At 37.2% G+C, this 24,821-nt stretch overlaps 1 protein-coding gene across 2 annotated transcripts in view; it reads right to left on the reverse strand.

Annotated features, from left to right (window-relative positions):
- CCSER1 (coiled-coil serine rich protein 1) overlaps positions 1–24,821 on the reverse strand; it is a gene marked incomplete at its 3' end in the record, with an annotated part of 642,080 nt that overhangs the window by 612,611 nt on the left and 4,648 nt on the right. The gene's annotated exons all lie outside the window — the stretch shown is intronic.

The following is a 24,821-nucleotide window of genomic DNA, read 5'->3' on the forward strand; positions in this document are numbered from 1 at the left end:
TGCACTGTGACAGCAGATGCATTTGATGAATAATTTGCTGGACCTGAATCTAAAGCATAAACGAAGGCTATTTTCTTGCAGGCCATTTGCCAGAGAAAGACACAGGCCAAAAACCATGCCCTGGCCAAAACTTCAGCTTCCCTGGGCTCACGCTGAGCATAATAGAAAGATGGTACAAGATCTGTTTCAAACTGAGATATCTGGAAGCTTTTACCATCTCAGAAATGTGGTAAAAAGGCTCCAAAATTGAAGGAATATATTCTGAAGTACGTCCTTCTCTTTCTGTGCTATCTACTCAGCTGTAAGAAAACCTCCCTATGCCTGTACACAATCTGAAAGGTTAATCAGTATATGAATGTTTCCACTTACTCTTTTGATTACTGCCCCCAAAACATTTCCAGTAAGTCAGAAGAACCTAATCAAAATTCCAACTCTTATGACCAGCTCCTAAATGCTTTTTTGTTTGTTTGTTTACTATGTTTTCAGAGCCTTTTTTCCCCCCATTTTTAGTCTAGATCTACATTTCTAGGGCTTCTACTGAAATTGCTTAAAGAAAGAAACTCACAAGAATTCTACAGCATTCTTTTCTTTCTTAAAATTGCTCTTAAAATTATTTTTTAATATTTTCAAAGGTATTTTGTTAACAACAAATGTGAATATGAGTTAATAACACAGGATTCCCACCAATCATCGATCTAGTATGTATTAGATGCTGCTGAGAGAAGATGTTTCTGTTGAATGGTCCTTTCATAGCACATGTTAACAACACAAGCTCACCTGCATGCAAATAAATAAGCTAGGGGCATCAGTTTATCTTCACCTGTCACTCAATAGCTGACAGACGGTGCCAACTACAAGCTGATGCTCACAACACGTTAAAAAATAATAATAAAATAAATAAAATATAAACCAGATGCAGTATCAACTGTACAAACAGCTTAGTTCAAAACAGTGGATTTCATTCTGGAAGCTATACAGCCTATTATCATAAATGGAAAATACTCCAAGAGCTGTATCTACTGTAACAGTGCCTTTAATTTTACTGTTCAGCATTCACCTATTCTTTCTGAAGGAAGGTGAGTGGCTCCATGTCATACCCATCAGGAGAGTATTTTTTGTAAAGTTGGAAACAGCTGGTTTAAGCCCACAAAAGCATTACATGGAATTGGTGGCACTTACTTTCAAATACATACCTCCCAATTGTATCAAGGCATTTCAGTGAAGAAAAAAAAAAAAAAACAAAACACATAATGTTGTAGGGGTGCTTGAGGAGCATGGCGCTTCCACTGCCTGGTTAGCAAATTTGTATCATTAGCTACACTTGATCAATCCCCACATCTCAATGCACTGTACCAAACAGAACTGACACCATTTGATGCTAATGCTTCTTGAGGGGGAAAGAATCCTGCGAAGAAATGGGTTTGAAGTTACAGGGCAATGAACTGACAATATTTAACACAAGCTGAGCTCTGCAGGAAAAAATGTTTAACAATTACCTTGCTAGTATCTCTGTCCTTTGTAAACCAGGACACTAGCTTTCTCTTACCTATGTGCTGAAACACCCAGCAGCTAGCTAAACAGCAAGAGCTGTAGCTGACTTTTATTGATTCTGCACCATTTCACCATTGCATTTCTGTGTTCAGGCTGCATTTTAAATACGTATTTGATGTAACATGCACATCTTTATGATTGATTTGGACCACTAAAGAAAAAGCTAGAAGGTCACAGTGTGAGATTCGGTTTTCACTCGTTATTATCTTAAGAAGCCGAGAGGCTGAGAAAATGCATTGGAAAAAAAAGGCAACTTAATTTAATAGACACAGCTTTAAACTAAATGAATACAAGAAAAATAACCCAGAAATAGGTCCCAGTAAAAGGATTACAAATCACTGTGAATTGCATTTTAAGAGTCCTCTCAATCTCAATACCGGCTACATACGCTTACAGATGTGATCTGACATGCCACTTCAAGGAGGGGACAGATGCCCTCAGGGTACACACATCCACCCTGAGTATAATTCAGGCTTATCAGAGTCTAGCTATCACTCTGTGAAAGTCTGATACTTCACCGTACTGAGAATATGATTATAGGAGGTGATTTCAGCTGCTTGTCCATCGCTAGTAGAGGCCTTATATAGCATATTTGCATAGTGGTTTTAAAAAAAAAAAAAAAGGGACAAAAACCAGGACAAGATCAGTCAACAACTAAGTTTAATTAATCCGCCATTCATCAACTTTTGCATGGAAGCAATATCTGTCCTACTGCACAGTAATAGTAGAGTGGCTGTATTTTTACTGACAGACAATCTATAACAAAATCAAAATATTACACATGACAGTGAGAATAACCATCAAGTCCTTCCAGGAACTATGAGAAGTTATGTTGATGGTAAGATCCAAGAAAGCCTTTATATAACTTCTGGGACTCCAGTTAAAAAAATGAAAAGCCATACACCTCACTTGAAAAAAGGTGTCAGCTTTTCAAACCTCAGCTACCTCCAGATGAAAAGCAGAAGCACACTTGTGCACTTCAACATCCCTGCCAGCCCACGCTTGTTGCTTTCAAAGTTACCAGAAATAGAATGAGAGACCTAAGTGGTTTTTGCAACGTACTCTTTCTCCTGATTTTATTCAAAATTTCCCAAGCATCTCTAGAACACATTAAACATTTCTGAGCAAATATATCTTTCTTGAGTGCAATGCACCTTGAATTTTACACTAGCAAACACTGTACATGGATGAGTAAGCCCAAGAGACTCCAGTTAGCCTTGTCACTCCCTGTTCTGGCTTCACGTGGTGGCATAAAATCAGCAGCAGGCTATACATTTGAATTTTATATGGACTGACTACTTTGCAAATTATGAAAAGAATATTCCACAGACATGGGGTGAACATTTCCACTTAAATTTAATCAAAGCAATGCCCTTCAAAGACAAAATGTTCTTATTTGCAGAAATACCTGTTCCTGAGAAAATGCTGGTGTTTTAAATTTGAAGACAGAAAAGGTCTGTTAATCTGCCTTCACTTCTATGAAAAAAAAATAAAAAAATCTGTTTTTCATTAAAACCTAAAATAATTGCTTTTCAAGTAACAAATGAAAGCACCCATAAAATTACTTATGAAAATATCTATATATATCTGCACAAATGGCATAGAAAAATGCTTGTGTGTCCCATTGTATATTATCAGCAGGTAAGCTTCAAGCAGGTCACTATTAGCCTAATAATCCAATTCAGACAGCTTTGTGAACTCCTCCTCTACGACCACATAAGAAGCAGTGCACAGAAAGCAAGGCAGCTCAGGCTTGCTCCTGAAGTGATGCCAAGTGAAGGCTGAGCCGAGCTGGAAGGAGCACTGATGCATCCATCACTGAGCACCGACCGCCCCATGCAGCCACACACCCGAGCTGCAGGGCTCTCCAGCTAGCCCAGAGCATACTCCTGCTCATTGCCAAGCTGCTGTCCTAGCTCTCAGGCCATTTTCCAGAACTAAACACCTTGCTTTGTTGGTGTAAACTATTTAAGAGCAGAAGCAAGCAAGGAATAAAACCAGAGGCTGAGCTAAGTACAGATATACAACATTCTTACTTCTTAGTGAGCAGCTTCCTTACTTTCAGTTAGTTACTGAATTTACAGATTTGCGCTTCTGACAATAGGACAGCTCCTAAAATCAGTCATTCAGACAGTTAAGTATTTTCTATCTCCAGATACATGTATGTATGATCTGCTGAAGGAATGAAGCCTTAGAAGTCCATGGAGCCCACTAACTTACCTTCATGGAAATTACTCTGTGAGAATTTTATTTATGTTTGCCTCTATTCTAAACCCAAACATTCACAGGAAAGAGTTATAATTCATTAAAATATTTCTCTATTTTATGTCCCTTCTGACAAGCCACACTTGCAACTGAATGTACTAGTCTGATTTATACATGTGATTTTACTTTCATTATGGGGTTATAAAGAGATGTAGCTCCATATTTCAAACACACTACGTATCCTTCCAAACATTTTCTCATTCAATAGTGTCGTCTAATCTCAGCCAAAGCATCTCTGGCCACACTGCTGCTCTCCTTGGCATGTTTCTTTTTGTATGGAAACAGCACCTGCTGTTTGATTAAGAACACTGAGAACAGCTACTGCAAGAGAAAGGGCCATCAGACAGTGTAAATATTGTTGATTTGGGACAAATTTTTAATAGTTCTTATTTCATTTGAAAATCACAGAGGCAAGAAGTTCCAAAAATGTATTTTGAGATTTCACTATGTTTTATTTTCAGCTTAGTGAGCAATTGTTCTGTTTAACCCAAATAATTGAATCAAGATGCATGCATGCTCAAGTAACTGTGGGATCTGACTGCAGGAGCCCTCACGCTCCCTGCCCCAGCCCAGCTGAACACCACCTCACTTTCTCACATTGCCTCCTATCAGGCTGCAGGTTCCTTCCGCCAGGAGCTTTCTCCTTCTTGCTTGTACTTTAGGAAACATAGAAGAACAATACAGAATAAAGCAGCATCAAATGCCGACACTGAGATGACCTGTTTGAATTTTAAAAAGTCCCCCTTAACTTGGAAACGATAGACTGAAAAACAGATTAAAATAAATAGAGGCGGGGTCCTTGAGGAAGGGAGCGCCTTGGCTCTGATCCAACAAAGCACTTAGCTAATGATTAACTTCAAGCACTCCAAGTGATCCTAGGAAACTTGCAATTTAAAAATAAATAAATAAATAACTGCTTAACCCTCAGTCTGACTGCTTGCAGTTATTCTTGCAGCTGTCCACCAACGCTGCTGGTCAATAACGGAGAACAAAGCACTATTACTCCTACAGCTGTAATGTCACCATGTTGATGGTTAAGTAAATAAATAGAATTAAGAACATTTTTTTGTTCTCCTTGTCATAATTAATATTGTTAACTATGTAACACACTACATAGTATGCTAGTGTATCTTGACGGTATCAGGAAATACTCCAGAAACTCCCTGAAGCATCTAAGAGGGGATTAGACTCTGAAATGTAACCCCTTTGGATATACCACAGTTCAGTGTGCGTTAAGCTAACCACCTGCCTTTTAATGGACGGAATAATGAAAAATACCAATACACATTAAAATCTGAAAGAAATAAATCTATACTTACCATTTTACCAAAATGCAACAAAAAAAAAAAAATAACATACCCCATCACATAAAAATTCTCATTTGTTACACACACTAACAAGCTCTTTAAATAAGGCTAAACTAAAACATTTCTTCTGCCAAAACATTTCAAGGAACAACATTACAATAAACAAATACAAGGAAGTGGAATTTCCATGGCAGAAAATTGGGAAGCTTCCCTTCAGAGGCGGTTTCTGAGCAAATAACACGAAGAACTCAATGTCAATTTTCAAGCTGTAATTTCACTTGTTTTGGAGGGGAGGTTGTTTGTTAAACAACAGCAGATACTTTAGGAGGGAAAGTCTTATTTTCACTTCTTATTTTCATCTTATTGTCATTTCATTTGAAACAAGCTAATCAAGGCCTTTGGACCCCTTGTTCTTGCCTCCCTGAAAGTAACCTGCATGTTTTATCATAATTGATTCCACTCCAACCAGAGCTTTTACTTGTACCTATTTTCTAGAAGCCAGGTTGGCTTTCACAAGTGACAGTTCCTTCAGGTATCAGATGAACCACTAAAGGGCAGGCGGGCAGGCTTCCTTACTGCCCATGAGCTTGTATAGCATTATAAACAGTTCCCACTGCCTGAAAGCTAGACTGGTTTCTTGAGTGTGGTAACTACACAGTGACTGCAACCTCTGATCATGTTAAAAGAGAAGAAAAGCCCATTTACTAAAGCCCTCTAGTCCATTTACTATTATTTCCAAGGGATGAGCACTTGTGCATAAAAAGATGTACTAACCATTGTCACAAATTTCCACATAACCTTCTGATGGGCACCTCCATCACAGGCCTTCAGCTAATATATTACACTTAGTCTTTTCGATTAAAAAAGATTTGGCATAAACAAAGGACACACCATAACCTATTCAAATACAGAATTAACAAAAGCTCTACTTAGTATTTTTTCCAACAGTAAAACCACAGCTGAGGGCTTTTCTGATGAAAGTAAAAAAATCACTTAGATGTTGCACCTAACACTATATATTAATACATCTGTGTTTTCTGCTTTCCAAAGTTGTGCAATACTTGTGTTTATTGAATTTCACTATCCAAGAATTAGTCAGTTTCTCCCTTCCTGACAAAGCACAAGGAGCTGAAAAGCCTTTCCAGTTTTTAAAGATTTCTTTAAATCATTATGTATTAAAAATACATAAATATTTTAACAAAAATTGTTTTAAAAATAATTCAAGTATACCATGCTCTATAATACTACACAACTGGTAATTAGAAAACCTCAAAATGATCACTTGAGTTATTTAATTAACTCTATTATCTCCATACCTGCTTATGAACACTTCCTGATTTTCACTAAGTTATCACTTATCAAAGGGAATAAAAGAACAAACGTTTGCATCACAGGGGGATTGATGTGTACAGACACAACCAACCCTCAAAATTAAACTTTCCTTCTGTCCTACGCCTCTAATCTCAGCAACCAGATTTAAAAGGTCACCACAATTTCACGAAGTCAGGTAAAAATGTTTGCTGAAATCCTAATTTCTGTGCACTGTTCCTGACATTTAACAATGACACCAGACAAACTGCCTACACTCTGAAAGATCAGTCACGGTTACACAGGGACTCATTTATCGTTTCCCTTCCAGATTCCTACACCAACTTCAGTAGATGTGAACTGCAGTAACCTCCAGCATGAAAAGCAGTTAGATATTCAGTTAGATGAGGGGATTGTTTTTTGCTCTGCTGCTTGAGATTGAGAAGGGGGAGGGAATCCCTGTTATTGGCAACTCAAGGCATCCCTGGCTTTTGTGACTATAAACTACAAGATTGGAAAAGACAGAAGAATGGAGGGAAAAAAATAACACCAAAAAAAGTCCCTGAAGTCTTCCACCTTTGTAAAATGAAACTAGAGAACTATGCACATTTTTTTTCTCCTTGTTTTAAGATTCCCATGTTTGAATGCAATACAAGGACAATGTACAGTTAACACTAACTCAACATTTCCAGTACTCCTCCATCTTCCCATTAATTAGGGAAGTGTAGAAGAAATAAGAAAATGTAAATAAGTACTTCCAAGAAAAGAGGGAAACAAAGTAGAAATAGAAAGGGAGGAACAGAATATGAGAACAAATATTATAAGTGACAAGGTAATTATATTTGAAGTTAATAGCTCCTCCCTCAGAATTAAAAATCTAACTGTAATGAAATCTTCTATATACCCAGACCGGTATTAGAGCACAGTATGTTTCAGCACACACTCAGCTGCTGCCTCGGTGTGCTTGACCATCAAGTAACAATCCCACTCAAAATGTGTTCCTTCTGTTCAATATTCACTCATGAAGTCCAGATCAAGAGGCATACTTGAAATTGCTGCCAGTCCTGAATAAATAGATACTAAAAAGTAGATTTTTTTTCCTAGTCGAGCGTGTCTGGCTAGCATACTCTACATTCTTCTCTCATAACACTAATTGGCTATGAGTTTTGTTCAAAAGAACTATGCTAAATCAACAAACAAGAAATATTTTATTACCTTTCAAATGCTATTTTTATTCCATTTTCCTTGTGTGCACACTTGCAGTAGTAAGCAAGCAGACTAAAGCTGTTCAGTTCTGATTAGCTCTTCTAATAGTCTCAGTATGGCTGTTATGAACTTCTTTTCCCAAAAGCTTACCAGATTCTCTCTATTGAGGTATCCATCTGGACCGACATGGAGATTAAAAATTCCTAATCCACTTCAAAATTCTCTGACTCATAACAAGCTGCTCCTATTACTTCACCCTAGTAATATTTTTGGCAATAGAATAAGACTCAGCATTTTACCTCCTAGTGGTGCTGCATCAACATTAACCAACCCTCATGCAACACTTACTTTGCAAATATCTCATTGGCACAGACAAAGCAAAGTAAGATTACAAATTGAGATCATTGAATATTTAAACCCACTATCCTTCTTGTTTGCAAAGTTGATTCAACTTTAAGAAAACCTTTCTACCTCTTCAATGCCATTAGCTCTTGTGTTGTTCTAAAGTCAGCAGAGGTAAGAAGCGGCACCACAGGTCCCTACAACAATCAGCTTAGGGAGCAAAGCATGATAACCTTTATCTTAGCATGCATAACTACTAATGCTTTTATGGGTTATTAAATTACCCGGTCCTGTTTGAATCCAACTCCAATATTTAACTCCCTGACCTCCAGCAGTCAGTCTGCAGTGACATTTCATAGAATATATGCCACTATTTATATTGCAAGAACTGCTTGGGTAAACAATGTTCATTTCATGTTCAATGCTTCCATGAAGAATGTTCCTATATAGATGAAAAATGCCCATCACAGCATTATACTGAAACTAACAACAAGAACATCTGGTTGTTTTTTTAAATATATATATATAGGGAAGTGATAGCAGCAGCCCCCATTCACTCCATTCATTTAATCTGGATTACTAAATGTGGATTTCAACATCACCTTTATAAAGCCAAAAATCTTTCAGCTCATTGGTTTCTAAATAGCCTTTGTGTTATACTCTATACTCAGCTAATTGGATAATTGGATATTCACCTTCATTATTATTATTACTACTACTCTTACGTAATGTGGAAACTCAGCTTAATAAGCAACAATCAGGACGCTGTATTTTCAAGAACTCTAGAGTTTCCGCTCTGATTACAGGATTAACCATTCCTGCAAGACCTAGGCTGCCAAAAATACAGATAAAGCCCTATGTTTCCAAGATAAGTTTCTTACTACAAGTAGACAGAAACCAAAGCAGAGTTATTTCTCTGCTTGAAGACTATAAATATAGCCCTATGTGTGACACTGAACTGCAGCTGTTCATAAAAACAATGCATAACCTAGTAATCTAAATATCAAGTTAAGAATTTTTTCATTGATCAATTCAGATAACGTGTTCAGATAACATCTTAATCAAGTGTCACCAGACACAGTGCAGTGAGACATTAGAACAAGAGTAGAATTGCTACCTGCTGAGGTGATGAACTGGGAGTCTAATTACACCTTATCAGACCTGCCTAAAAAAAGGAAAGAAACAAAAAAAAGAAAAAAGAAAAGAAAATCCAAAAATCCACTGTACTAGCTCTTTCAGTCCTATGTCCCTGAAGAATTCCTCAACATTAATGTACACTCTCATACAGCAAACTGCAAACATACAAATGGAGAGGACTTCAAAGGAAGTGAAGAGCATAATTAAGCAAAGATGTGTACTCAAAATCTGAAAAGAAAAAGTCAACTCTTACTTAAAACTGACCTGTGTATACACATTAGCTCTCCAGGTCATTACAATTTAAACTAACACAAGGTGCCTCTAACATTGGATATTCGTCCATTTTTAGCTGCCTCAAAGTAAGAGCACAAATAGACTGTCAGCACTGAATATACACTGTGCTGACTAGGCTATTAGAGTCTAGCTGTCCATTTTTCTAAAGCAATCCCTCTGCCATTTAAGAGGCATTGATTCACTGTGCATATAATGATCAAAATTTGTAATTCTGTGGGATTTTAGCACATCCACAGATGCTTTCCACCAATTGTCATCTATGTTCCCAGCTCTCATTGCTTGATGGGCTACCAAGACTGCAGAAACCTGGCGCATACCAGTTGTGAAGGCGAGAATCTGAAATGAAACAGAAACCACGTGTCCAATTTCATGGAGAAGATGATGCTGATGACTGTGGTACGCAACGTTAACAACCTGTCCAAATATTTTGTTACATCATTTTTCAGCTTCACAAAATCTTGAAAGTGCAAGAAACACCTGTAACTCCTCCTGGAGCACTTGCTGTTCTTTCCTGTGCAAGGTAGTACACTGGATTAAATAGGCTACAGAATGACCTATTTCAGCCATAGGTATGTTCTAACTTTGCAAAATGCCCCATAGAAAGTCCAAACCTTAACTAAGATGTGCAGTGAAAGACAGCGAGAGAGGCAATAGTATACGGGACTGATTGTTATCTAGTAGACAAGGATGATAAATAATTATCATCTGAACTGAGTCTGTTTGACTTCTCAGGAGATCATCATTTATCATAATCATCAGCTAATTGAGTTTCTGCTTCTGAAGGGTCAAGAAAACATTAAATAAAAAACAAAACAAAACATTTTTTTAATCTTTCATCTGCCAATACCATTTCCTGAAACTGCAGCAGACATTGCTCTACAAAAACCTTATTCCAGCTAAACAGCAGGTTTCAACATGGTTAAACATGAATCTTCTTTCCTGATTTCATCTGCCTTTTTCATTCTTTCCTGACACCTTCTTCCCTTCCTTAATCAACTTTTCCACTAAGACCCTGTGGGATCACTGGAAATGCCATCCTGTTACTCTGGAATAGGATGGGGCAAGGTATAAAGAAAGGTGCACTCAAACTTGACAAGCTATAGTCCAGACAACTATTTACACAAACTCAGTGGGCTGCCAGAGCCTAGGGCACATGTTACAACCTATAGGACTACAGCTTAATGTGCTTGGTAGTAAAACTGGGATTTCAACAAAGCTGTGCCAGTTCCCCTGATGACAGAAGTCATCATTGGTCTATATCTCAAGTGCATGAAGCAATGGCAATAAGTGTGGTTGGAGACAGTATTTTTTGCTGTTAGTTGTTATTAAGTAGTAATTATTAAGTGGTGGTAGTTAAGTGGTTATTAAGTTAGCTTACTTGGCCATTGCCAAGCAATCTGCTAATGAAATTAACTAACAATAGTAGACATTATTTCTATACACAAATACCCAAGGGTATGCACTACCTTACCATGAACTCAATTTGACAAGCATAGTTATACTGGCTTTCCCTTTCCTCTGACTTAGGCACAGGATGTGAAAATATATTGCACCTTTTAAGTCCTCTATTCTTGTTCTATTTCAGAATTCAAAGCATTTGTTTTCCATATTTAGACGATATTACATATTCACTTATGGAGCAACTTGCCAGGAGACCAATTTGTTATTTCCAGTTCTGTCCTCTCTGAGTTTTAATTTTTACACATCTGCAAAACAGAGAAATGCCAACTTCATTACAGTCCTTAGGATCACTACTTGGATGTACCACACAAATGCTCATCATTCCTAGTTTGAGGTATACTAAGAGAATATAGCTACACCAGCTAGTTCCTGTGGAAACCTCAGTGGGCCTGCAAGCATACAGGAGGCAAAACTTTGTTGTGCATTGTCAGAGGAGAGATTTGCTAAGAAATACGCAAGATGAAATTCTCAAGGTAAAAGCTCTCAGAAGGGAACAACCATGAAAGAAGGCTGGCACCTCTGTCAATAGTCTACAACAGGAAATAACAAGGTGTAGCTAGGTGCTTTCTGTCCTCCTGGCATGGCTGCTCCCACTGTTCCTGCCCACAGTGTTCACTGTGTGGCTTTTTCAATCTCAGGAAACAATTAATTAATGTTTGTAAAGTACTTTTCGAAAGGTCAAGCACTGTGTAAGCACCAAATGCTGTTGCTGTGGTAAGGAGACAGAAAAGGTTTTAAATTAGTCCAAAGCTATATGCTATTAGTTTTAATAAAGCACTATATATTCTTGTAGCAGGGCAGATATTTATTAAGTTTTAATCCATCTTGCTTTTACTTATAACCAACATCACAAAAAAAAAAAAATCAAATAGAACTGAAGATCACTACTGCAGAAATCTCTTGACAGAAACATTTAGTCAGAGCACACAGCTTTCATCAGACTCTAGTAAATAATTGTATCATCCTGCACCATAGAAATTATGCTGGAAAAGGACAGCAGCGTACATAGATGTTTCACATACCCCACACGCATATACGCAATGTATGTATGTTCCAATTTTTTTTATTTTATTTTATTATTTTATTTTATTTTTTTTTTTTTTTACACACACACCCAAAAAATTTTTTTTAAAATTGGCATTCACTGTCAGACTGTCCATCTGACATCAGTGCTGCTGCCTCCTCTGAAACCCAGTCCTGGTCTCCAGCCAAACAGGTTCATCCAAAAGAGAACAGCTGTAGAGCTGTCATTTGGCAAAAGGAGCATCATTCAACGTTGGCAGTCCTATTGTCATCTTTAACATACTGTCAAGTGCCTGGCACACTACCTGAATGCTGACACACAAAACCATTCTTCCCACAGCACTGGAGTTCTTCATTCCCTGTTCACAGGCCCTCGGTGCTATCCCTCTACTGATATTACTCAGCATTCAGTTTTCCATGAAGGCATGTTTCCATTTCTGAGGCAGGCACCATCAAAGTCGTTCGTTGCCTTATGATCTTTTGTTATAACTGGAGCTGGAACATGGCATTGAAGTGGCTGACACAAACCATTCCAGGAACACGTCTGCTACAGCTGACTGGGCAGAAACAAAGCCAGTCCTCAGCACAGGGCATCCCCACCCAAATCCTTCAGTCATCAGACACTTACCTAGCCTCTTGTTCAGCAATCAGTGCTCCCACTATAGCCTGCTACTGTGACCTGGCATGACTGTAATCCTTTCTGCATCAACTACAACAGCCTTGGAGCACACCCTTTACTTGCAATATCCTGTGCATCTACGGTTCAGCTTCTCCACAGACATCTTATGCTTATGTTTATTAAACCACTTTCATTTTTATCACAGAATCACAGAATTATTTAGGTTGGAAAAGAACTTGAAGATCATCAAGTCCAACCTTCATACTTAATTCACATACATTTTCACATGATTAAGAATTATATAATGTTTTTAATAAAGGCGGGGGGAGGGGGGGCGCAGCAGGCTTTACGCCTCAAAGTCATTAAAATACTTAATTTCCCACTACGTCATTAGCTGTGCATGTCTGCTGAGGCTTTAATCATATTTTGAAGAACAAGAAATCGCAGACAGGGAAACCACATGAAAGAAAGGGCCTCAATCCAAAAGGAAATAATGTATCATCCTAAACCACACAACTCAGTAGTAGTTTAATTATAGCTTGCCTAATTATACCTTATGACACTCTATGATATTGTAGTATAAAATCAACTCCCATAGACACACATACACAAAACCTATATTAAAAAAGCATTATGTCTGTGCTATATACAGTGAAAGTCAGAAGTTCATGGCTAGCTAAGAAACATGCCATATGTTCTCCATACACCCAGTGTTTGGCTGCCTTGACAATCTTCTGAAGAAGCCAGCTGTGGTAAAGTGGGTGACAACACACAATATACCTCAATTACCTATAAACTTTTGCAGTTTGCTTTCCTTTTGAAATGCATGAGTTTGAACACCACTCTTGGCATAAACATTTCTTCGGAAAGGCACTGTTTCTAAGAATGTAAGACAAAAATCATATACTGAAGCCCTATAAATACAGAGTGTTTTATTTTAACAGAGAATCATAGTGGAAATAAATGAGAGAAACCCGGTTACATTAGAGCCTTTGTAAATTTACTTATTATTATTTGTAAAATTTACTTATGCAGTAAGTAAAACTCATTTAAAACTTATAAAATTCTAAGTCAGCAATGAACACTATAGAAGTACTAAGCCAATACACTAACATACAGGAAAGTATAAATATTTCCCCCTTTAATCTCCAGATGATGATGGATCTTATTAAACAGATGCCACCCATCTTTCATTTAAGCTAGCTGAAGGAACCAATTAGATGCACGTTTCCATAATGAAAACGTGAATTCAGTGTGAAGCTTTGTCTAACAACAGGCTTGTACAGCAAAGCCTAAGAAGAGTTAAGCCATGGTCTCTGAGGGCTCCTCTTGGCATGGAGTGCTAATGTAGGATAGAGGGTGACTGCAACCACATGCAGCCACAGATGTAAGAGGCAAAAGGCCAGCAAACAGCAAGGAAAGCAGTTGCAGTCATAGCTGGGGAGAAGGGAAGAAACATCAATTTCTGGTTAGCAAAATCCATAGCCACTCCATTTCTGAGTTAGAAAAAAACACCTGATCTTTTTCATTACTATCATTGTTCTCAAAAAAAAGCAAAGTTAAGCACAGCAGAACTGCAACCTTTTAGAAAAGCTGCTTATGCTAGTACAAAATACCTATCATGAGAGCTATGAACAGAGGCTAACCATTTGGATCATCTGGAGGACTGCCAGTGGATGGTCCCGGGCATGTGGGGGCACTTCCATCTGGACGATCACCTGGAGGAGACGCAGAACAGTTGCTTGAGCAATGAATGCAGACGCAACAGCTGAACACCTCCTCCTGAACACAGGCTGGCATGCAACATAGAAGTCACTTCTGCAGTAGCCTGGGGAAGGACATTTGTTACCAAGAATGGAAAGAAGCACTCTTCTTGTCCTCTTTTTACTCCCCAAACATTGTGCTTAGACCATATCAAAAACAGATCCTCCAAACAGATTCTAAGCTAAATTTAATTCAATATATAGGCTTACAGAAAACAGTCCTCTCTGAAAAAATGAACTGTATCCATATTTATTTTTCAAATCCCATTGAAACTAATTAAAGGAATTAACCTCTCTCCATCAACTTCCTTATTAAATCTGCCCTAGTGCGCAAGAACATGAAGATGGAAGAGGCTAGACCATTTTTCTACTTGTCTTGTCTAGAAAAAAAAAAAAGAAAAAAAAAAGTAAACTAATATGAGCAGTGAAAAATACTTCTGTATTAAAAATACTGTAGTTCTATACAGAAGACATCTGGGCTGAATACTCCAAAAACAACCACTTTTTTAATCCATTCAACCCAGAGTTTTAAAATAAAGTTTCTGTGTGATCACGTGCATCCAAAGAATAACTCTTATTTTCAGATTTCAAGGAGAGAGCAACCAAGATGATTGTCAGACCTCCTACATAACAGCACACAAAACCTCATTGCCTGTATGCAATGGGGATTGCCCACCCACCACTTCAGTAAGTCACTGTTTTTCAAACAGTTTAAGGGTGACCTAAAATCTCTGTTTCCTATTCATATGATGCTTCATTTAGCTTACTAAAATGAATCCTGTACAAGTGAGTTCACCTTGTTAATACAGTTCAGATCACTCTTTGAAATTGAATTTCTCGTTTTGTACGCTAACAACCTTTTTATTCATCTAGAGTCTGGAGTTTAAGAACTGATCTTTATTTAAAAAAAAAAAAAAAAAAAAAAAAAAAAAAGCAATGCTAACATCATGGCCACAACGCTTCTCACGCAGCTACCCATTAAGGGGTCAAACTGACAAACACACTGCATAAGAAGAGCAAGATCAGATCTAAAACATAAATGTTTCAGAGGGAGGACTTTTTTTTCCCCTTCCTTTCAACAGAGTTCAGAGGCTAAAATACCATTACCTGTGAGAAATCAAATGTTAATCTGAAGTCATGTTATAGAATATAAAATAAATTCAGCTGCCAGGAAATCGTTGCCATCATTTGATACACAGAAAACAAGAACTCACATGTTTGGCACATGGGACAGCAGATTATTAGAGTTCAAAAAAAAAAAAAACAAACAAAAAAAAAAACAGCTAGATTCCCTTAGCTCCCAGAATAATGTTGTCAGCTAGTGTGATTTGCATCATCTTGGGCACTGTGTTCATAACTAGCTCTCACAGAGACTTCCAAGTTCCTCATTTCCACAAATCTACACACTTGGAATTTGAGGAAATTTTGCCAATTAAGGACTTTGATCTGGCCATTCCTAAAATGCAGGCAGCCTGCAATCCTGCATCAGGCACTAGCAAAATGTTATGTTCACGAACAATATAGGATACTTCATTTAAAAATAGATTAAGGGGAAAAAAAAAAAAATCATACCTGGAACTTCTATCATGAAACATTTAGAAAGAAAAAAAAAAATAAGAAAGCAAGAGTTGTTGAAACGGTGTTTTAAACAATACTTTAAATATTGAAAATATTTTACATACTTTAATAAATTATTAATTCATATTTAAAAATGCATGGATTGGTTTTCAGATACTGCATCTGTAGATTATGTTCTTGATCTCCATCACTTGACCAGTCTGTGCTTTCTAGGGAAAAGTGCTGAAACCACAGTAACAGCCTGAATTACTTAGGGATTTAGGGAGAGATTAATCCAGCCTTTCAGTAAAGGTAGTATTTTTTCAAAAGTCCATGGAGGTCATGACTAGCTTTAATGACATACTGTTTATTACATTCAATACAATGATGAAATGTGATTTAGATGAATGAGGTACTTCAATATGGCAGAAACACTGCTGTGAATTCCACACCTTACCCAGCTCTTCAAAAGACAACAGCCTGTTCTTCCACAGCAATCACGAGTGATCATATTCCTTTCAACTACAGGAGCTCACACACACTGCAAAGTAGGCCAGGAGTTGCCAGAAAGCTATTGTCTTGCCGAAAGCACATGCCAACCCCCTCCTGTGGTTTCAAGTCTGGCAAGATCCCTACAGAAACAGTGAAGTGTCAGATGAGGAGAAAGGATGAACACAATCCATAAAGGTAGCTAAAGGGCATGGTCACTTAAGTGGTAAGGATTTGGAGAAGCACTCAGCTAAAAAGGCAAGCAGGGTAAAACTAGCCTGGGAGCAGTAACACCCCAAGGGTGGATGGGCTGGAAAGTACACACTTCTACTTGCTGCTGTTTCTACAGCAGACCCAGAAGACCAGTTGCGTATGAAAACTTCACTGTGCAAGGTGTCATTTTAGATACGGTATAGAAAGAAGGTCCCAAACACAAAGCTGCTACAATGAGAGACTGAAGAAGATCTGAGGTTATGTATCATTCTGGTGGTGAAACACATGACCCATACGCTGCTCTGTTAGAACAGACAGAGCAGAAAAGACAGAAGGTAAAACTGTATATAGAAGGTTGCAATACACTGGGAGCCTGTCAAGCTGCTGACAATACATCCTTATGGCAAATGAAGGGTAAGCACCAGGACAGATGGCAGAAACTTTTAAAGCCTACTGGTGGCTTTTTTTTTTTTTTTTTTTTCCTTTTGTAATCAGATGTAGCTGTAGAGATTAGCACAACAGTTTGAGGATTACACTGAAATTCATCTCTCTTTGTATCTATTCCTAGGCAAATAAACAAATAGAAAATATATTCTGTTTCACCTCCAGACAGTTATATCATTCTGGTTTCCATCATATCTGCCTTCTCCAGTAAATGCCACTCAGCAGGAAAACCCTAAGGGTATTAAATAGACAAAGTGAGACATGCAAACACTCCATGTTAGCAAAGCATGGTGAAACACTGCACTCTTCAAAAAAATCTTTGAAGAGTGATACAAGACTGTAACCTAGAACTTAATACAGGAAAAACACTGATAATTTTTAATGCATTAATTAACAAATGGCAATGACCTAGTAAATAGAGAAAAAAAAAAAAAAAGCGATGGCAAAGTATATTCTGAAATAATGAAACATATTTTGCACCTACACACACCACAGCGATGGTGTCTTTCCCTTACTACCATGAATGGATGCAGAATATGATTCTGCAGTTATACTGACTTTACTTCACTTGGAGCATACTTCAAGTAAAGATTATAGGACAGGGAATAAAGAGAATTATATTGTGTTCATAATAGCTTTTGGCTCGGGAATCCAAAAAACATCTAAGCAGCACATTCTGCTTAATTTACTTTGATATGGGAAGATTAACTCCAGGGAAATAAAATTAATGCATTCAAGGATTCTTTCCACCACCTCTGTAATTGTTTCTATTGTCCTAGATTCATTAAATCCCTCTGGTAAATCTCTAAATATTATAGATTTGTGGTATTCAAGATAATAAAACAGCCCTTGAAATACAGCTTTCCTGAACAATTCATACATAACAATTCATAATTGATAAACTACAAAAGGTCTAATACACATGTAGAGTAACCTGAATACAACTAACACTGACTGAAGTGCAACTAACACGAACAAATACAAAACTATCTCAGTGCCAAAGCAAGAATTTCAGCTTCAAAAGGATGCTTCACCCTGGAGTCACTTTGTGGTACCCTGCATACCAGTTTATCTCAGCTGAAATTTGGTTTCCAATAAATAGGTGCTTTTTCTGCACACAGGCCAAGTGAGTGGTTTTACTGGAACATGGCAACATACACCTGTCTGACAGAGCAATCCTAGCTCACAGTATGTACAAACATGCTCTTGAATAATTTGTATCAAGCAATCTGCCCAACCTGTTCTCCAAAACAAATAACCACACAAGTAGGTTTTTGCTTTTGTAACTGTGCCAAGCACTCATACCTTATGATCATTTTTCAAAGTCTAGGGCAAACACCTCTTCCGTATTTATACTATACATTGTTCTTCATCATAAATTGTGACCAGCTACAGTTAAAAATGTAATACACTTTGTAAATTTTAGCACAAAGAGTGAAGTACTGAAATTTATGCTTCCATGCATATGTTAAGCTTCTATTGGCACAAAGACTCTTTTGCTTTATTTTTAAGCTCATTTGCTACTAGAGCAACTAATCACTGAAAACTCTGGTAGGATCACACACTCTGGTGTATTTGGATTTTGCCTTGACTACTAATTGCTATGTGTTTTGCTATTGCACAGAAAAATGCATATTTCTACTTGAAGTTTCTCCTGATTCTCTACTTCTGATGTGGCTCCTTACACTGACTGACAACATCGCACAGTTTACTTTAGCTTGCCATTCTCAGCTGGGTACCCGTAACTGGGGTCTTTCATTCAGTTACTTACACTATGGCCAGTTCAGTATGTTGGCATGTTTTCTATTCTCCTTCCAAGCATTTTGGTGCATTAGTTCAAAACAAAAACAGTTAATCTGTACCTTCCTGACAACAGGGTTTGTTTGGGCTTTCTCCATCCTCTTCTGACACCACACAACAGACAGAAATCAAGTCTGGCCTTCTTTGTCTCTGCTGATAGACTCACTGGATGTCAATGAAAACAGACTAACTTAGGAATACAATATCTGTTGTCCTTTTAGTCAAAAGCAGAGTTTAACAAAAACTCCACACCTGCAACATGCTTCCTTGAGAACTTCAGGTAAGCAAGCATTAAAAACAAAAACAAATCTTCTGATGGTGTAAACAAATACAGCATACGGGCTCAAACAAATCAACTCTCTTAAGGCAGGCGTCAGTCCGATGACCTGAACGAGTGCTCCACCCTACACTTTTAGAAAAAGTTATATGAAAATAACCTAGGGGAAGGGAGGAAGACCATAAAAAAAATAATTAAGAAAATCGCTCAGGCTTTTTTCTTGCATATCATAATGAACACCAGATCTAACAAGACCTAGTTTCCTATATATTTGCATATTGTGGTTAGTTCATTTTAATGCCTAGGAAGCTCCCAGCAGCCAGGACACGTACAAGAATCCTCTTCTAGCTCAACTCTTTGCTGTTTAACATAGAATGAGCTTACCAGGCATCTTTTCTCTCAGTTAAAGAACTTAGTCTCTACCTCTCCTCAGATTTCATAAACCTTATTAAAACTTTAATTAAGCTTGGAGATCTCCAACCTTTTGTCAAATACTGCTGAAAGCAACTAATAAATTCAAAAATTCTGGTGCAGATGAACGCAGAAACAATACACAAGGACACTAAGATAGCAGATATTGGTTTTGTAAGAAATCAGGACAAGCTTTGTCATGCTACTGTGTTTTCATTTATCCTCTGAGTAAGATAACTTACCAAAGCTTTGCAAGCTTCGTTTTCTAATTCTGGGACAGAGAACCAGTTTCAAGATGAATGGAGGAGAACCAACAATATAACAGTGCTCAAGGCGCTATAGTTCAGCATCAGCAGACACCGCTCGGTATAATAAATACAAGGCCAACAGGAGCTATTGGCAATAGGTACATTTGGCTCCATCAAAGGAAATAATACTATAATACTGGCTGAGCATCCAGACCCACAAGCTACTTTTATTTATTACTTCATTATTTAATACCATGCAGATTTAAAAAAAAAAAAAAAAAAAAAAAAAAAAAAAAAACAAACAAACAACAACAACAACAAAAAAACTCTCATGTATTTACTGCTTTATTATCTAAATACAAAGAAATAGTGGTTTCTGCAAACCAGTAATAAAAACCTCACAGGGACAATGAGTTCAAAGTTTGTGGGTGTTTGTTTGGCTGTTTTTTGTTTTGTTTTGGCGGGGGGGGGGGGGGGGGGGGGGGGGGGGGAAGGGGGAGTGAACATTTTCACTGTCCATTCAAGCCTTCCTCAAATTCTTGACTTAAAAGAGTTCTTCCATTCCCTTACCAATAGCTCTCATGTGCCCTCAGGCTTCTCAAACTGCTCTGTGTCATGTCATGTCTTATTTTATTTAAAGTACACAAACTCTTTACGACAAGGACTTAGACTATATTTAGAAAATGCTGTATAAAGATACAGTGCTGCGTAAGTGTTTTATAATTTCCCTGGTGTTCAGCTTCAGCATTTTGGAAGTTAAAGGTATTGTCCCAACCAATGGGAAACTATAAGGAAGAGAGAACCATTAACCTGAACATACAACTTCTTTTTTTCCTTGACTATTTTCAAAGCATACAGAATCACAATAAAATAGCTACACTGTAGGATCCCAATCCAATAAACATGAAAGCACGAAAAAACAGGAACTCTATAATTCTCACAGCATTTTCCAATACTAACTTCTTGCTTACCTTCTTCAATGAACAACAAATATCACCCTGAGGACATTTTTAAAGAAAGCTGTAACGTGAACAGTGCTAATATACAGATTTCAGAAGCACCTGCACACAAGATGTTAAACTCCCTAAAAACAGAATGAGAAGTATTTTTTTTTGGTTTTGTTTTGTTATTTTCTCCCCTCCCCAATTACTAAATATTTAGTGATGTGGGAGTAGATTTTATAAGCTTATCTGTGAACATACTTTTGGATTTTATTGCAATAAAGCAAGTAAATGAAAGAAAACCTTTTTTTCTGAACTATTGCACAACACTCACTACTCTACATCTCAAACAGGGCCTAGCTTTCAACTGAAAGCAACGTAACTTACCTTCTAACTTCCATGAATGCTTACATATAAGTATATGCTTGCACGCAGTATTTACCCCAGAAAATTGATCCCTGTGTTGTCTGGGGAATATTAGGTATCCTTCTAAACAGCACACAGGATATGTTAGTTAAAAACCTCATTGATGTCTCATTAATGCCCTAGCCTTCATCATTTGTTAGCATTCCTAATTTGAAACTACTACAGATATAAATGATATGCGTCTGTTGGCAAAGACGTTTCAGATGGATAATCAAGTTACTAGGCCTTAGTTATGCCTCATAAGGGAACTGCATGAATGCTCTTAGCTCATGTCAAACACTAAACAAAACAAATTCTAGCTAACATCTCTGTACATAAAAAATATACATATGTGTAGCAGAGCTGCAGATCTGACAGTCTAGGACAGCTTTCTTCTGGTTCCAATTTCTGCCTGTTAAAAGTTCGATCTGAAACAAAACCTACATTAACAGACAAAACTCACAACCTGTACATTACCCCCTTATTGCTAGCCATGAGCCAGTACTAAAGACTGGTGTGAAATTCACTGAGACCTTGCCACAGGCAGTCAGCCACCAAAAACCCATTTGACCAAGATCAGGATGTTAATATGAGGGCTTAGAGAGGATTGAGATTACCTTGCCGCTCATGTGACTAATCCCTGTATTTCTTCTAACAGCCTTTTTGTGGAGGGGTAGAACAAAGACAGAGCTGAGAGAACACAACAGCTGATTTTTCTTTCATTTCCCAAACATTTCTCCTCTGCCTCTTTCGCTTCCCCCCTCTCAACAGATGCCCAACTTTACTAGCTATGAAGCAGAACAGCAGATAAAGAGAAACCATTTGTAGTGTCAGCTCCTAGCAGTTGACAAACTTACTCATCTATGTTCCTTTTATTTCTTCCCCATGTACTCCATATGCATGTTTTCCATAACTCTCCTCATTTTTATGTTTTGATACAACTCTTCCAAATTCTGTATGCTTCCTTTTACTTTCCCGTATTTCCTCTCTGAATATTTAAGATCCAGGCAAGCATTTTAGCATCCCCATTTTGCTCCACCTGAACTTTGTAAAACAAACAAACAAACAAAAAAACCCTCTAAATATCCTGTTTCCCACTTGGTCTTGTGCCCATGCATAACTGCCACTAGCTGCGTCTAGGTACAGATCAGTTTATTTTCAGACACACTGAACTTACTCACATCAATTGTATTTGCAGCATTTTGGCCATTCTAAACAACATCATAAAAAAAAAAAAAAAAAAAAAAAAAAAGTGGTGATAATTTTATTTTCAGAGGTGTTAAGAATTCAATGATGTTAAATAAATAAATAAATAAATAAAAACAAGACTAAAAGTTACATGCCCACTAACTTTTGAAATATGTCCATGGGAAAAAAAATACACGTCATACAAAGTGACCTAACAGATTCTAAGATATTATTTAAGGATATAATCAAGGCATCATTAAAATCAATAGCAGTTTAACCACTGGCTTACAGAGCCAACTTTTCTTAAAGAACTTATAGCCAACACATTTAAAACAAAACAAAAAATGTGTTGAAAACACTAAAAAAAAAAAGATGCTAAAAAAATGCTTCAGTTTTCTACTCACCATATAGCCATCACAAAACTACAGCTACAAGACACTAGATAATTCACACAAAATGAAAATACTTTATTTTGCTACTCACGGTGAGGGCAGAGGCTGCCATCCATCACCTTTGCACACCACATTCCTTCTACCATCACATCTACTTTTACATTGGAAAACAGCAAAACCAAAATAGAATAGAAGGTACCTACATGGTTCACCCACTCAAGGCTCCTTAGAGCTCAATCTCACACAGAAAAGATGTACATGAACAATTAGCATTCCTTCTCGGAGTGTCTCTGGAAGATGAGCAGGTGTGCTTTCATGTTATAAGATTATTTTTTTTTTCAAATAGCACAGAAATGCAACAAGGGATTATACCACAATGTTTGCATTTCTATAGGCATACCAAAACTAACATGTGTGATACATTCGGTCAGTTTGCAAATGTCATTTCCTATAAACGCTATGTGTCCCAAACAATACTCATCTTAAATATAGAAAAATATTAAATAAATAAATAAATAAAAAGAATATGTATCAATATTTATTACATATGGCTACTTTATCATTTTAAGTACAATTGATAGCTCACACTCAGCTGAAAGCATGATCTGCTCTCACAGTATTTTAGGAGGTTTGTGAATCTGAAAGAATCAACATCAACTTACAGCATCACTTTGCTCTACATAAGCATGCAGAAAGCCATATCATTTTCTGTATTATCATTTTTTGCCAGTCACCTCCCTTCAGCAATATGAAGAGGAAAAAAAAAACAATAATAATATAACATTGGAAGAACTTGCTTAGCAAGGCAATTTATTAATGTATCTGAATACTGCAAATGAAATTAACTTGTTAGCACTTTCATTGTTTTGGTAGACACATTAAATTCTTACTTAAGGCTTTTGTGTTAACAGAATAAATATTGCTTTTCTTGTATAGACTGAAGTAATAAGTATGAAGACAATTAATAGAGAAAATTAAAGGCAATCTTCTTTTTCGCAGGACTGTTATTCTATTATCTTTGTACTCATTGTATGGTTGGTCATCAAGAATCCAACCTGCATATGCATATTTTAATAACCTTTTTTAAAGTTATACAAGCTGTTTAAATAGTCACTGAGGCTCCCATTCAAATCAGTAGCAGTTCCACCACTGGACAAAAATTCTGCAAGAATGTATTGCAAAACTTCACTCTTCCCCTCCCACCCCTCACCAGGCACACAATGAAAAATGGATGCAAAACACTAGAGTAATTAAAAAAAATAATAAATAAAGGAGAGTTCAGATATACATCACCAGTATAATCATTGCACTACATATAATTATGAGGCACTAATGAATACTGGTGTATTTGGTTACTGATGGAGGGTGCAGAAGCTGCCATTGTAACCTGCACAGCCCACACACCTTACACCACATTCCAGCTGACTCAGGTTACTCCATCTTTCTTAGGGCCTGAGATTATGTGCTGGCCACCAGGACAGGCCAACATCATTAGGAGGTGGCATTTGCACAAATGTCATTATTTCACAGGTTCTGCTTCAAGATTTAATCCATGTCACAAGCAAAACACAGATAAGGAACCTGTAGGCATGTGTGCATATATATGTATGTATATTTCTATCCTAAATACCACAGTGCTACAAAAAAAAAAAAATAATAAAATAAATCACTGGAGAACAGATATTTTCTCATCAAAACATTTCAAAAGATCACATCAAGATGGCATGTCATAAGGAAGCAGCAGGAAAGAGGCCAAAAAACAAGAGTGAGAACACAAAAGCTGGGAGTGCACTGGAACCAATATATTTTTCTGAAGCAATGATTTGCACTATAAAAATTTACAGGCAAAGAGTATTTTTTAAAGCTTCCTACCAATCTGTCACAACTGGTTCTTCTCACTAGAAGGCAGCTGTGACCCTCAGAAGCATTACTGATCGTTGGATCTCCAATTCCTGATATGCTAGAGCATTATAAAAAATTAAGTGGCATTTTCTTAAATAATGTAAAAGTGTCATTACATTCTAGGAGCAACTGAACTACTTTCTCTCATACTTACAACAAAACAAAATCCTGGAAAAGCTTTTTCTCCTAGACTGAAAAAAACGGTTTGCTAGTAATGAATCTTTACAGAGAAAATGCTGCATAATTTCATGTCCAAATCCTTCAACCATATCTGCAGG

Source organism: Aythya marila (assembly GCF_965140915.1).
Source record: "Aythya marila genome assembly, chromosome: 4".
NCBI lineage: Eukaryota > Metazoa > Chordata > Aves > Anseriformes > Anatidae > Aythya > Aythya marila.